The following is a 15,746-nucleotide window of genomic DNA, read 5'->3' on the forward strand; positions in this document are numbered from 1 at the left end:
TCTTTTGTTTGATAATTTTATTGAGCAATTTGTTGCATTTTGTCGATAGTTGGTGCTGCTGACGGTGGCCTTCACAATTTTAATTGAAGATTTGATGGCCATGAACCATATATGAACTTGCTGAATGAATCCGACCTTTCGTCCCAGTCTGCGGGTGTGGAACCCTGCACCATGCAACAGGTCGGCAAGCGTGTCCCCTGTCAGGGAGGAGGGACGAGCCCGGGGTAGGTTATGGGACAGTCCTCGCTGACGTTGGTCTTATCAACTGGACGGGATTAACTCCAACACTACTTGCCCTGGAGTCGGGCTCTTTGAGCGATAGAAGGTCATGCCAAGGCTATTTTATGGCAGGGTTTGCACCTGAAAAAGGAGGTCTTACATGTTGTGTAGCACAGAAACGGTAGGAGTGGTTTACAGAAATCTATAACAAGGCATCCAAAGACACCATGTAATATGGTTTGGGGCAGTGGGATTACCCTAGGGCAATGCACCTTAATTCAGGCATATCAACTGGCCCCAAAGGAAACGTAGAAACATGTTTGGGGCTCTCCAGGGCAACATAGGGATTCCCCCAGGGCAATGCACCCTAGTTCAGGCATATCACCTGGCATCAAAGGAAGCGTAGAAACATGTCTGGGGCGCTACAGGGCAACATAGGGATTCCCCCAGGGCAATGTGCCCTAGATCAGGCATCTCATCATTGCAAAAGGGTAAACTCAGAGGTGCTGACACGGTTGTATACGAATTGTTCATTTTACAACTGTTCGAATTACAATTGACCTTTTCACAATTGACCGAATTGTGAAGGTCAATTGTAACATATATGCAGGGGGAAACACCTGCAACCCCCACCCAACACAAAACCCCCCCAAAACCCCATATATATATATATTCAGTGAAAAAACTTTGTTATGGTTCCAAGTAAAACCGAAAACCCCCTGAAATTCGCCAGTTATGGTAAGCTAAGCAACCATAACTTGCGCCACCACTGTGCACTGCTAAGACTAACACCCATGACATCAAAGATGACATCACAAATGTCATTGATGACATCACTGATGACATCACATGTGCATTTACTTTTCATGAAATGTCTGTACAAGGGATTCTTATTATAAGGTTGAGAAAAAAGTGTGAAAGATTATTGGAATAAATATCAAGACCTAATTAGTGCACTAAGCGATGCGTTGATATAATTAGCATTATATTATGAAGTTCTATTCAATATACTACGGTACTCATGCCGAAACATAGGCATTGTGTGCAGCATACATGATGAAGGTATAATATTCATAATGTTGATATGTTGAACAATGAAATGGTAACTGTTTTCTTATTAGAGTTTTGTGTACTGTGAAATACGTAATAAGTAGCTAATAAAACCCATGTATAATATAATTGCATTATTACAGACAAAACACAAAGACACAATAACACATACAAATATGGGTATATACAGGGAAAGTGAAGTAAGCAAAAAAGCAGAAGTAGTAGCAGAAATAATTCATTACCTAACTGATTATCTTTATGCAAATAAATGATTGCTCTCTTTCAAAGCTGCTATTTACCCTATGTACATGTATTACATGATGTGAATGGACCCTAAGGAAAGTAGTGTGAGTACAATGTATACAAATATGAGTATATACAGGGAAAATACAGTAATAAAAAAAACAACAGAACTATCAAAGTGCTGATAACTCTACTGATTATCTTCATGCACAGAAAGAATTGCTGTTTTTCAAGCTTGTGTCTTCCCATATGTATATGTTTCATATGATATGACTGGACCCTAAGGGAATTACTGTAAGAACATACTTGAAGGATAAGTCTACAAATATAGTATGTTTACAATTTTTAGTTCATGACTGTTACTGAAGAAAACCATGTGGTCTACATATGTCAGTAAAGGAAAAAAGAGGGAGACAGACATGTGATGTCATCAGTGATGTCATCAATGACATTTGTGATGTCATCTTTGATGTCGTGAGTGTTAGTCTTAGCAGTGCACAGTGGTGGCACGAGTTATGGTTGCTTAGCTTACCATAACTGGCGAATTACAGGGGGTTTTCGGTTTTACTTGGAACCATAACGTCCCTTTAACAAAGTTTTTTCACTGAATTACATAGGTTTTTAGGAGCGCAACTTAACCATAACGTCCCTTTAACAAAGTTTTTTCACTGAATTTCATAGGTTTTTAGTAGCGCAACTTAACCATAATGTCCCTTTAACAAAGTTTTTTCACTGGATTTCATAGGTTTTTAGTAGCGCAATTTAACAATAATAACTCTGACTTTATGTACGTGTAATATGGAACATACTGAACCTCCTCTACTGAATTTGATGTCTGCAAACTCTATTAATGTCTTTGGACAACAGCACCACTACCCAAAAAAGTCTGGGGGGGTATGTTTAATTGTTGTATCATAACATATGAACATTTTACAAATTCACAAACCAGCACACATACACATTGTATGTAGTAATAAATTAGAAGTGTAACTCATATATATAACACACTAACCATTAATTTAAATACAATATTTTCTAAAATGGAATATACCAAAAGAAGAAAGATAGGCTTCCAACATGATTACCTCACAGAAACTCCACAACTAAGAGCAACAACAGATCTACAGACCACTCAGAACACACCTTACCTGAAATAGTAAGTGTAGCGCATTTTACTCATATATTTGTAAACTTTCTGTATTAGATACAAAAAAGAATGATATTATGTTTTTTTTCTCACAGAAATGTCTAGTAGTCTGGAGTGCCTAGAGGAGCATTTCCCACGTGAGGAAATGTCAGAAGATAGTGAATCTAATTGTAGACACTTTACTATATAAACCAATTAATTAATATTATTTTATATACATTTAACATTTATATATTTTTTTGTACAGACCATACAAAAATTGAAAATACTAATGAAAAAGTTGTATTGGATAAGACTCTTCAGCACATAGAAGAAAAAATGGACCTACTCTTGGCAAATTTTAATAATTTAAAAAGCTTTGTGGAGGATCACTTCAAACAAACAAGTATATACCATTGTCCCACATGTACCTGTCCCCCCTCACCATATCCCAGTCAATTATCCCCAAACCCTCTCCATGAACCAAAACATTTTGATGAGACTTCCATGCCTTCTTCACCTCATATAAATCCTATTGAAACCCCTAATTCTCCTGTTTTTTGTTTCAGTTTCTGCCTCACCTTCTCTGTCATAAATTTAACATACATGTAAAATAAAGTAAAATTGTTATATTGTGTCCTAATTCATTTCTTGTTTTTTAAAAAAAAAAGCAATTCAGGTGTCCACGGACAGCGCGGGTGTCCAGAATGTCCGTAAAGAAACGAAAATGGAGGTGTCCTAGGAACACTATACTTGTCCGTACTGTTCACTAGCAAGTTGAAACTGTTCTAAGAACACACGCGGTGTCCTGAAATGTTCGTCAATGGACGAAATGTGGGTGTCCTGAGGACGCTGTCCGTATTGTTCGCTAGCAAGATGAAAGTGTTCTTAGAACATATTATGTGTCCTGGGATGTTCATAAATAAACAAAATGGGTGTATCCTGAGGACGCTATCCCTGTCCGTATTGTTCACATGCAAGTAGAAACTGTTCTAAGAACATAGGCTATGTCCTAAAATGTTCGTAAAGAAACAAAATGGGAGTGTCCTGAGGACGCTATGCCTGTCCGTATTGTTCTGAGGCAAGTTGAAACTGTTCTAAGAACACAGGCTGTGTCCTAAAATGTTCATAAAGAAACAAAATGGGAGTTTCCTTAGGACGCTATGCCTGTACGTATTGTTCGCAGGCAAGTTGGAACTGTTCTGAGAACACACGCAGTGTCATGAAATGTTCATCAATGGACGAAATGTGGGTGTCCTGATGACACTGTCCGTATTGTTCGCTGGCAAGATGAAAGTGTTCTTAGAACATATCATGTGCCTGGTATGTTCATAAATAAACGAAATGGGGGTGTCCTGAGGACGCTATGCCTGTCCGTATTGTTCGCAAGCAAGTTGAAATTGTTCTAAGAACACAGGCTGTGTCCTAAAATGTTCATAAAGAAACAAAATGGGAGTGTCCTTAGGACGCTCTGCCTGTCTGTATTGTTCGCAGGCAAGTTGAAACTGTTCTAAGAACACACGCGGTGTCCTGAAATGTTCGTCAATGGACAAAATGTGGGTGTCCTGAGCACGCTCTCCGTATTGTTCGCTGGCAAGATGAAAGTGTTCTTAGAACATATCATGTGTCCTGGGATGTTCGTAAATAAACAAAATGGGTGTATCCTGAGGATGCTATGCCTGTTCGTATTGTTCACAGGCAAGTTGAAACTGTTCTAAGAACACAGGCTGTGTCCTAAATTGTTCGTAAAGAAACAAAATTTGAGTGTCCTGAGGACGCTATGCCTGTCCGTATTGTTCACAGGCAAGTTGAAACTGTTCTAATGTGTCCTAAAATGTTCGTAAAGAAACAAAATGGGAGTGTCCTTAGGATGCTATGCCTGTCCGTAATGTTCGCAGGCAAGTTGAAACTGTTCTGAGAACACACGCTGTGTCCTGAAATGTTCATCAATGGACGAAATGTGGGTGTCCTGACGACGCTGTCCGTATTGTTCGCTGGCAAGATGAAAGTGTTCTTAGAACATATAATGTGTCCTGGGATGTTCGTAAATAAACAAAATGGGGGTGTCCTGAGGACGCTATGCCTGTCCGTATTGTTCGCAAGCAAGTTGAAATTGTTCTAAGAACACAGGCTGTGTCCTAAAATGTTTGTAAAGAAACAAAATGGGAGTGTCCTGAGGGCGCTATGCCTGTCCGTATTGTTCGCAGGCAAGTTGAAACTGTTCTAAGAACACAGGCTGTGTCCTAAAATGTTCGTAAAGAAACAAAATGGGAGTGTCCTTAGGACGCTATGCCTGTCCGTAATGTTCGCAGGCAAGTTGAAACTGTTCTAAGAACACAAGCCGTATCCTAAAATGATCGTAAAGAAACAAAATTGGAGTGTCCTGAGGACGCTATGCCTGTCCGTATTGTTCGCAGGCAAGTAGAAACTGTTCTAAGAACACACGCAGTGTCCTGAAATGTTTGTCAATGGACAAAATGTGGGTGTTCTCAGGACGCTGTCCGTATTGTTCGCTGGCAAGATGAAATGTGTTCTTAGAACATATCATGTGTCCTGGGATGTTCGTAAATAAACAAAATGGGTGTATCCTGAGGATGCTATGCCTGTTCGTATTGTTCACAGGCAAGTTGAAACTGTTCTAAGAACACAGGCTGTGTCCTAAATTGTTCGTAAAGAAACAAAATGGGAGTGTCCTGAGGATGCAATGCCTGTCCGTATTGTTCACAGCCAAGTTGAAATTGTTCTAAGAACACAGGCCGTATCCTAAAATGATCGTAAAGAAACAAAATTGGAGTCTCCTGAGGGCGCTATGCCTGTCCATATTGTTCACAGGCAAGTTGAAACTGTTCTAATGTGTCCTAAAATGTTCGTAAAGAAACAAAATGGGAGTGTCCTTAGGATGCTATGCCTGTCCGTAATGTTTGCAGGCAAGTTGAAACTGTTCTGAGAACACACGCTGTGTCCTGAAATGTTCATCAATGGACGAAATGTGGGTGTCCTGACAACGCTGTCCGTACTGTTCGCTGGCAAGATGAAAGTGTTCTTAGAACATATAATGTGCCCTGGGATGTTCGTAAATAAACAAAATGGGGGTGTACTGAGGACGCTATGCCTGTCCATATTGTTCACAAGCTAGTTGAAATTGTTCTAAGAACACAGGCTGTGTCCTAAAATGTTTGTAAAGAAACAAAATGGGAGTGTCCTGAGGACGCTATGCCTGTCCGTAATGTTCGCAGGCAAGTTGAAATTGTTCTAAGAACACAGGCTGTGTCCTAAAATGTTCGTAAAGAAACAAAATGGGAGTGTCCTTAGGACGCTATGCCTGTCCGTAATGTTCGCAGGCAAGTTGAAATTGTTCTAAGAACACAGGCTGTATCCTAAAATGATCGTAAAGAAACAAAATTGGAGTGTTCTGTGGACGCTATGCCTGTCCGTATTGTTCACAGGCAAGTTGAAACTGTTCTAATGTGTCCTAAAATGTTCGTAAAGAAAAAAAATGGGAGTGTCCTTAGGATGCTATGCCTGTCCGTAATGTTCGCAGGCAAGTTGAAACTGTTCTGAGAACACACGCGGTGTCCTGAAATGTTCGTCAATGGACAAAATGTGGGTGTCCTGACGACGCTGTCCGTATTGTTCGCTGGCAAGATGAAAGTGTTCTTAGAACATATTTTGTGTCCTGGGATGTTCGTAAATAAACAAAATGGGGGTGTCCTGAGGATGCTCTGCCTGTCCGTATTGTTCGCAGACAAGTTGAAACTGTTCTAAGAACGCAGGCTGTATCCTAAAATGTTTGTAAAGAAACAAAATGGGAGTGTCCTGTGGACGCTCTGCCTTTCCTTATTGTTCGCAGGCAAGTTGAAACTGTTCTAAGAAAACACGCGGTGTCCTGAAATGTTCATCAATGGACGAAATGTGGGTGTCCTGAGGACGCTGTCCGTATTGTTCGCTGGCAAGATGAAAGTGTTCTTAGAACATATTATGTGTCCTGGGATGTTCGTAAATAAACAAAATGGGGGTGTCCTGAGGACGCTATGCCTGTCCTTACTGTTCGTAGGCAGGTTGAAACTGTTCTAAGAACACATCAATTGTCCCAGAATGTTCGTAAATAAACAAAATGGGGGTGTCCTGAGGACGCTATGCCTGTCCGTATTGTTCGCAGACAAGTTGAAACTATTCTAAGAACAAACACCTGTCCGTAACTGTTCTTTTCACTTGTGACGCACTTTTAATCACTCCAGGACCCGAACAGTGTCCGTAGAACACCAATGCACATGCGCAAATAGTTTCAGTGCATTTGGTGTCCTGCAGACACCCGCTCCCTTCGCGGACATGTTCGCGAAGCTATTATGTGACCGTGCCCACCATCAGCGTATGTTCTGATTGCGAACACTTTTCGTGTCCCCAAACAATTTAAAACTACATTTTCAAGTCATTTACAATATTTTCCAACAAAAACCCACCATAGAACAATTCCCACATAGTAATCCTGAGTTTCTACATACTTTTTGTGACTTTTTGAACCCTTTTTTCTTTTCGATCTGTCTGCGGACAGCGTGCATGTCCACGAACCGCGCACAAGCACCCCTATAAAAGACCATGCCCTAGAGCTCATTCTCATTGTGTTCTGGCTATCCTACAGAGCACAGCGAATTTTGCTGCCAATTTGCAGATTTCCATCGCGAACTTGATGGCATCCGTGGATCCACTACTGCCACCTGGTGCTGCATCTGCCTCAGCACCACTCCCTCCACCACCACCACCTCCCCAAGGGCCTGAAGAGGAGAACAGGAGTGAGGATGCACAGGAGGAAGAAGAGGATGATGAGAATGAGGTAGTGGAAGTCCCTACTACCAGCACTCGGCGTGAGTCTTGGGTGTGGTGGTTATTTACCATTTGTGGTAATGGTCCTAAGGCGCGTGCGAACCAAGTCACCTGCAATGAGTTCAAAATGGTACTCAGTCGCGGGAGGCATGGTTCATACAGCTTTGGGACAACTACCATGAAGCGACACCTAAAGTCATTCCACTTGGGGGCCGTTCGCAAAGTTGTACCTTGCGAGGAGCGTAGCAGGTTGACTTCCTCGACTTCATCCTCTGTTTCCGATCCTGTCCCACAAGGAACACTCCTGTGGGACAGCGTATTTCTCAAGCTGCCTCACAGGCCATACGCAATGCTGATGACCCTTACCTTTCGAGGGTCACAGTTATGTGTATGTACTGCGAGGCAGTACTGTGCAGGCGGGAGAGACTTCATAGTACTTTTGAGGCTATTGTTTCAGAGCACGAGAAGGTCTGCTCACTACTCAAGTGAAACCCACTCTACATCTTCCTCTCTCAGCTCGTCCTTTCTTATCCCTGTGGTTCGTGTCCCCCCTTACACTCCTTTTCCCTACTCTCCTAGTGTGTCTTGTATAAAAAATCAAAAATAATTTAAAACAACAAAAATAAAAAAAGGCTCTTTTCAGAGCCGCCTTTTACAGTTAAAAAATAGAAGTGAAAATAAATGATGCAGGACGCTGTATATTTTTTAGAAGTCCGCGGACTGTAAATTTTGGGGTGCTACCCTATAATAAACATTGCAGTTTTATCTGGGAGGAAGTGGTGGCTCTGAAAAGAGCCTTTTGGTGGTGTTTATTTGTGTTTTAAAAATTTGAAATGCTCAACACCTACTATAAAATGGATGCTGTAATTCCAAAAAGGTCGCAATGCATTTTGTACATTTCTCAAAATAATCTGATTGCCAGCATAAGTAAAATGGACTCCATCTCTGCGAAAAATGTATGTACTACGAAACATAATATTTTCATTGTGAAAAGAGGACATGCCAGGCACAAACAGCCTTATTGACATTGCGCCTTGCTTTCTCCATTGAAGAAGAATGAAGCCACATTTGTCTCTCCGCAATCCGTGAAAAAATTACTTGAGAATTTGGAAACATGTCCATGACCTTCCCAAGTCCTTCTTTCATTGCAAATTGCAAAGAAATTACAGACACATGTCCTAAACTGTTCCCTCCACAATGAATTACAATTATGTCTGGATGTTGCTCTGTCTCCAAAGTAGCACAGAGAGGTAGCAAGTCCAATCACTTCATTCTCCGTACTCCATGCCAGTGCACATACACATGTGGGAATCCAAGATCTACAGCTACTCCACAGCTTTCTGCATGCACCTTCCACCAATGTATCCACGAGTCTCCCAAAATCCTAACAATCTGTTTTTTGAAGCACACAGCCATAGCTATCTGTTCTTCTCTCAGCAAAAAGAGTATCTGAGAAACTCTCTCCTGGCACAACACACCCACTAAACTTTCCTGACCAATCCCTTTCTCTGCTCATTCTCATTTGCATGGCTCCCCAACCCAAAAATCCCGGGATGTAACACCCGATGTCCGGGGACTACCACCATGTCCGCGGACATATCGTAACATGAACAGTCCTCCTACCATTTCCTTTTCACTTTCTGTGCCATTCCCTCATTGGATATAGCTAAGAAGTCACATGAACATCCACCAATCACATCCAAGACCTCTACATCTAACTGCATCATCATAGATCAGCACTTTAAATGTACTGTTAATCTCTCTGAGTACAAGTGTCATATCATTGGAAAGCAACTTCTACCAGAAATACTGTACACGTCTCCAAGATTTCTACTTGCAGCTGCATGCATATCCATATGCATGAACACAAACTACAGATATGCATATTTTCTATATAGTACATGTACAATTTTTATAGATTCATATAAACAGATTAACTGACTTTTAGCTTGTTTAATCTATAAAATGAATTTATTGTACTTTTTTTCCATCTCCTAAAATCAACTGTCACTTCCAAACCTATCTGCTATTTAATTTCTTTTTACACACACATTTTCAAAGCATGTTGAACTAACATATTTGAAGTACAATATGAAGAGTTAACATACTCCAACAAAATTGCATGCACAAAGTATGTTCAAAAATCAAACAACAATACTTGTACAAAAATATAAACATTTATTTACTTATATTTATATACTGCGCAAGCAGCCCATGGCATTGAGGTGCTTTACTTACAAGAGCTTAGTTACAGAAATAGTGGTGTTCAGTGGTACATTATGATTTCCACAAGGCATACACATTATACTTTGGTTGGTACAGTAAGACATTACCATACAGTTTATGCATTAAGAACATATGATATGTATTCAAGTGGTGCAACGCATCTTATGTGAATAAGATAGTTTTCATGATTTTGAGGAAGGCGCTGAGGATCAATGTCAATTAAACAAATCAATGTCTAAATTAAAAACAATGCTATATACAAACAACATTCCTTATTTGTTTCCTTTACAATTGCAGTGAAGACCATTCTCCGGAAAAGAAGCAGCCTAATTTGAAGTACAAAGAACAACTAAGAAGAAACCTGCTCATTTCAGAAAAAAAGTAAGTTGAATACCATCATATTATTTGTACTATTATTCAAACACACTGTAAGGTTAATTCATGCTATTTCTGTGTCTAAAAATAGAGATTGTGCACCATTCTGTCTACAAATCCCCATTTCTCAAACAGAGATTTACAGGCAGAATGACACACAATTTCTTAGTTTTCGACACACAAATAACCCAACTCAACCCCTAGAATTTTGATACTATAGAACAAACAACTGTTTGAATTGTATACCATTAGATTTACTATTTCTACTTCTCCACACCACCAGCTTACTTTCTACTATCATCTGAACCCCACATAAATTCAAGAATAGCCATCCCAACTAGTTGTACTTCCCCAATGCACAATCACACACCATTACATACATTTTTATTATCTTACTCACACACTCATGCAAACAGCACACATACATTAAGAACACCCCAACCCATACCTTCTTTATTTTTTTCAACAAACCCTAAAGAATGCCTACCAAAAATCAAGTCCGTAGAAAGCAATGCAGAAACAGAGCAAATGAAAATAGAAATGTCCAAAACAAGCATCCATCTGTAGCAGAATTTGTTAAAAAAGTTAAAACAAAACAGCTAATGCAGTCATTTAGCGAAACAAAACAAGCTACAAGTACAGAAACTTTGCCTCCTCTATCAAAATGTAAAACAAACCACAAACCAATGAACACAAAATCAGCTACCACTACAGATAAAACTGCTCCTATAAATCTTAATATAGTGCAAACTAAGCATACTAAAAAAAGTATTTTAGCAAAAATGTTCCATCACAGAGTCCTGCAAAATCTTATAAAAACAGGAGAGAAATAAAACTCAAACCCTTACAACCTATCGTAGGAAATTAATCTTAGAAATGTTGATTGACAGTGCAATCCTTCTCAAAAGAAAGTTATTTATTTCAGTGTTAAACAAAATGAAACCACTAACAAAACTAATGACTAAATTACAAAAAAGACTTCTCAATAAACGAAATGTCAACAGAAATAACTTCTTAAGTGTCTGTGGTGGTGAATGGAGTCACACTACGCGCACAGAACCATACTTTAATGAAGAAGCATACAAACAAAAGCAAACAAATACAATTGCCATACATAGCAGTGGACAAGGTTATGAAAAAGTTAATAATACCATAATGGAACAAGAAATACTGCTTACAAAAATATCCCCAGAAAACTTAGAATTACCTCTCCATTCAACTGAATCAGAACGTCTAGTATACAAATGGCCATGCACGTCAATGTGTAACATTCCCAAAGAATCTTTCAAGTCTTTACGCCAATTCCTCAATCAATATGTGAAAGGCAAAGACAAAATGAAAATTAAACTACTGCAAAATATGGATACCTGTCCAGTGTGCAAGTACAGAGGACTACAAGGACATTCATTGGCCTGCATTTCAGGACCTACTTGCAAAACCACCTTCCATTATATCAAAATGATATCAACACATCATTCAACTATAAGAAATCTAGTCTATAAACTGTACTTTGCTAAAAGTCCTGCTTTAGCACTAGCCAATTTAAATAACATTCTTCTACATGGTACAGCAAAAGACCTACTTGAAGAAATCGACTATATCCAGAAAAAATATTTTGCAAGTGAAAGCCACTTACAGAATGAAATAGCTTTAAAGCAAATTAGCAACAATTCTATGCATGGCAACCTTCTACTACATACATACAAAAAAGAAATACTGAAATTTAAAAGTACATCTGCTGAAGTACCAAACCATGTGTGTGTATGTTGCCGTAGAACTTTCTATAACAGTAACATAAAAACTGTAGACCTAACATATAAAATAGAAGACAATGAAGATTCTAAATGGTTTGAATTAGCTCTCTACCTTATAGCAGAAAACAAATACGAAATAAGTGACCCCTTAATACTTTGCAGTTACTGCACTACAAAACTTCACAACAACAACCAAACTTCTTCACGTGCTATCACAAATAAAGAAGAAGAAAAATATATAAATGATTACAATGCAATCATTGCCCACTTATGGAATGCAAACATAGATGTGCAGTACATTGCAGACAATTCCACTGTAGTTGCACGATATGTTACAGCATACTTAACCAAAGCAGAAAAAACAAAGCTACAAGACCTCTGGAATGACCTGTCATCAGACAAAATACTGTCTAAAAAATTATACAGCTTGGGCATAAAAATGCTCTCCCATAGAGAATGTGGCTCCTATGAAGCAGCAGATCATTTAACTGGTAAGGCTTTGTATGGAAAATCTGAAAATATAGTATGGCTAAGTCTTGGTCCTGCTAAATTTAGAAAAAGAGTTCTAAAATCATACGAAGATATAGAAACAATAGCCAAACATGATCCCAACAGCCAAGACATTTTAAAAAACAATTTGCTGGACACATACTACCTAAACAGAAGTACCACTTTGGAAACCATGTGTCTATACCACATAGCCCAAAACTTCACATACAAAAATAATATAAAACCCAATGAAATAAAAGGTAGATACAGAGTGACAAATTGTGACGGCAGCTTAGTAAAACTCACCAAACCAAATTTAATTAATTATATTAAATTGTCATTAAAGACTCCTCAACATAAATAACTATATTACATGTCCCTGCTACAACTCTTTAAACCATGGAGAAAAGAAGAAGAAATACAAGATAACTATGACTCCTATGAAGACGCTTTCAAAGCAAATGAAAGCACTATAACTGATGTAAACTTTACACAGTACAAAACAATGTTGCACAATGAACAGCAACATGAAGAAGAACTGCAGGCCCAACTACATAAGGACACTCCTGACAGTAGTCAACCTTCTGTAACAGGAAGCCAAGAACCACTGGGAGAGCCACTAATAACAAATGAGGCAGAATTAGCTATGACAGAAGTAGAAAACACCATGTGTCAGTATGAAGATAAAGAAGACTTAACTATACTACAGTGAGCATGGTCTCCAACCTAACGTTGGCCTTGATTCACCTCAGATTACAAGAAGTACTCAAAACAAACTACGAAGAGCTCTTTGGTGGAAAACACATTATTGTTTTCGGAGATCTTCTTCAATTGACACCAGTGAAAAATGAGCCTATTTTTAAAACCTTAGGACACAAACTCTGCCGTAAAACTGTTGGCAGCATTGGAGATGTCAACCTTTGGCAACATTTCCAATACAGAGAATTAACAGAAAACATGCGGCAATCTGCAGATCTCACTTATGCCAACATCCTAAAAAATATTAGAGTTGGTGTACTGTCTCAAGAAGCAGAAGCAATATTGAGAAACTGGCACATTCATGCACTTTATGGCGATAATGCATGTGCTACTGATGTTATGGAACAATTAGCGCACAAAAATGTCAATTGTATGGCCTTAATGCCAACTCTTTCAAGGTGTTTCAAATTCAATGAAACAATGTTAAATAAAGAAAGGCAACCAATAATGGAAATCTGCGCCACAGACAAACTAGATGTACATGGCATGACACTACCCTATGTGTGAGCAAGCCACAACAAGACTAAATAGCTTAGAAAATTCAATCTCCAAAACAGCTGGGTTGGAAAAAATATTAAAATTATCCTTAAATTGTAGAGTAATGCTTAAACGTAACCTTGACGTAGAGCAAGGGCTAGTGAATGGAGCACTGGGTACAGTTGTTGGCTTTCAGTCATACCCACGTGACACCAATATCCAGTTTGTCAATATTCGCTTTGACAAACTTTCAGAAGTGAAAAGGATAGGGCGCTCAACCGCTCGATCCCTGCTATTCAAAGACATGTATGTACGTAGAGAACAATTTTCTCTAACTCTTGCATATGCAATCACCATTCATATATCCCAAGGTCTTACCCTAGACAAAGCATTGATAGACATTGGTAACAGTCTTTAAAGAAGGAATGAGCTACGTAGCACTATCACGCTTACGTACACTTGACGGTCTATTTCTAATCAACTTTGATGCAAGTAAAGTAAACGCTGATATTCCTTGCATTTCAGAATACAATAGACTACTTTCGCTATACACCCCCCATCTAAAGACATATCCTATTCCACTAAAAGTAAAATGTTCTAAAATAAAACTAAATCAAACAGAAATTCAACAGGATGTCACTGCAATTCCTCCAAAGCGATTAAAAGAAACTAATACTTCATCAAGTACCACAATTAAAAAAGAACCTATTATGGAAAGTAAACCAGGTACTGCTTCAAAGAAGGAAGACAAACTCCAAAAAAAGCACTCAGATACAGAACTACCTGGTCCATTTAAACTTTCAAATGTAAATGGTGTAAGTTGCTACGCAAATGTAGCAATGAATATTCTATTTCAATTACCACCAATAGTTGACAACATTTACTTACACAGTACAGACCAATTGTGTTTACAAATGTTAGTACTTCATTGAAATGCAACAAACAATCCTGACAACACGTATAGTGTTTATGGAATAAGACAACAATTGGACTACTGTGCTGGAATGGTGAAATTCACTATAAACTCACAGGAAGATCCACAAGAATTTCTAATGTACTTACTACAAGTACTGGAAAACAAAAACATACCTATAAATGAGTTCTTCCAGATTTCATACATGTGGAAACATACATGCACTCTGTGCAACAATGTGACACAAGAACAAATCCCCAATGAGCGCTTTGTGTATGTATCAATACCTAATTGTGAATCTGTTCCATTTCAGCAACTTGTACAAAATGCAAACCATGGTAGATTATGTACTACCTGCAATTCGGATAATCGCTCCACCTTACTAATACAAACACATAGTAAATACGTAATACTAATGCTTCTATGTTACAATGCAGATGGTACCAAAAACAACTGCAAGCTGACTGGATTCACACATGGTCAAGTATCACTTGGTAAGAAAACCTTCACAACAATAGGTATAATCTACCACACAGGAGCCACAACCAATGCAGGTCACTATACTCACTATACTGCATATATAAAAAAGAATTGTGGATGGTTCGAATGTAATGATAGTACCATTACTCTAAATCTCGATTGCATAAGGCATTCATCCCCCACTCTTTGGAGAGGAATGGGGGTTAATGATCCAGATACGTTGGTATGCACTCTTGCTTATATTGTGTTGCACGCTTGCCTTGTGGAGTTCTGTGCCGGAAATGTTCCATTTTCAAGTTCGTACAATAATATACAATGTACTTCTCCGCTATCACCCAGTTACACATGTCATTGTGAAGTGCGTATGACTTTTTGAACACGCCCCCATGCTGTGCGCCAGCATATGATAATGTGGAATTCTTTTGGAGGGTGGGCAGTTACTTCAAATGTTCATTTACAGTAGTATGCTTATGTGTTACGATTAGAACCCTGATAAATATAGTACAACATTTTTGTTAATGTACTGTTATGATGTATTTAAACTACTAAAAACCTATGGCATTCAGTTAAAAAAAACTTTGTTAAAGGGACGTTATGGTTAGGTTGCTCTCCCAAAAACCTGTGAAATTCACTACAAAAAAAACTTTGTTGAGGGGACGTTATGGTTAAGTTGCCCTACAAAAAACCTGTGCACTTCACTAAAAAAAAAAAAAATGTTCGCCCTCCCCATTATGGTTCAAATTAAAACTGAAAAACCCCTGAAATTCACCAGATATGGTAGACTGAGCCGCCATACTTGCTACTGTGCACTGTT

The sequence above is a fragment of the Ambystoma mexicanum genome, chromosome 6p (genome assembly GCF_040938575.1).
Source record: "Ambystoma mexicanum isolate Mex_15411 chromosome 6p, UKY_AmexF1_1, whole genome shotgun sequence".
Classification (NCBI taxonomy): Eukaryota; Metazoa; Chordata; class Amphibia; order Caudata; family Ambystomatidae; genus Ambystoma; species Ambystoma mexicanum.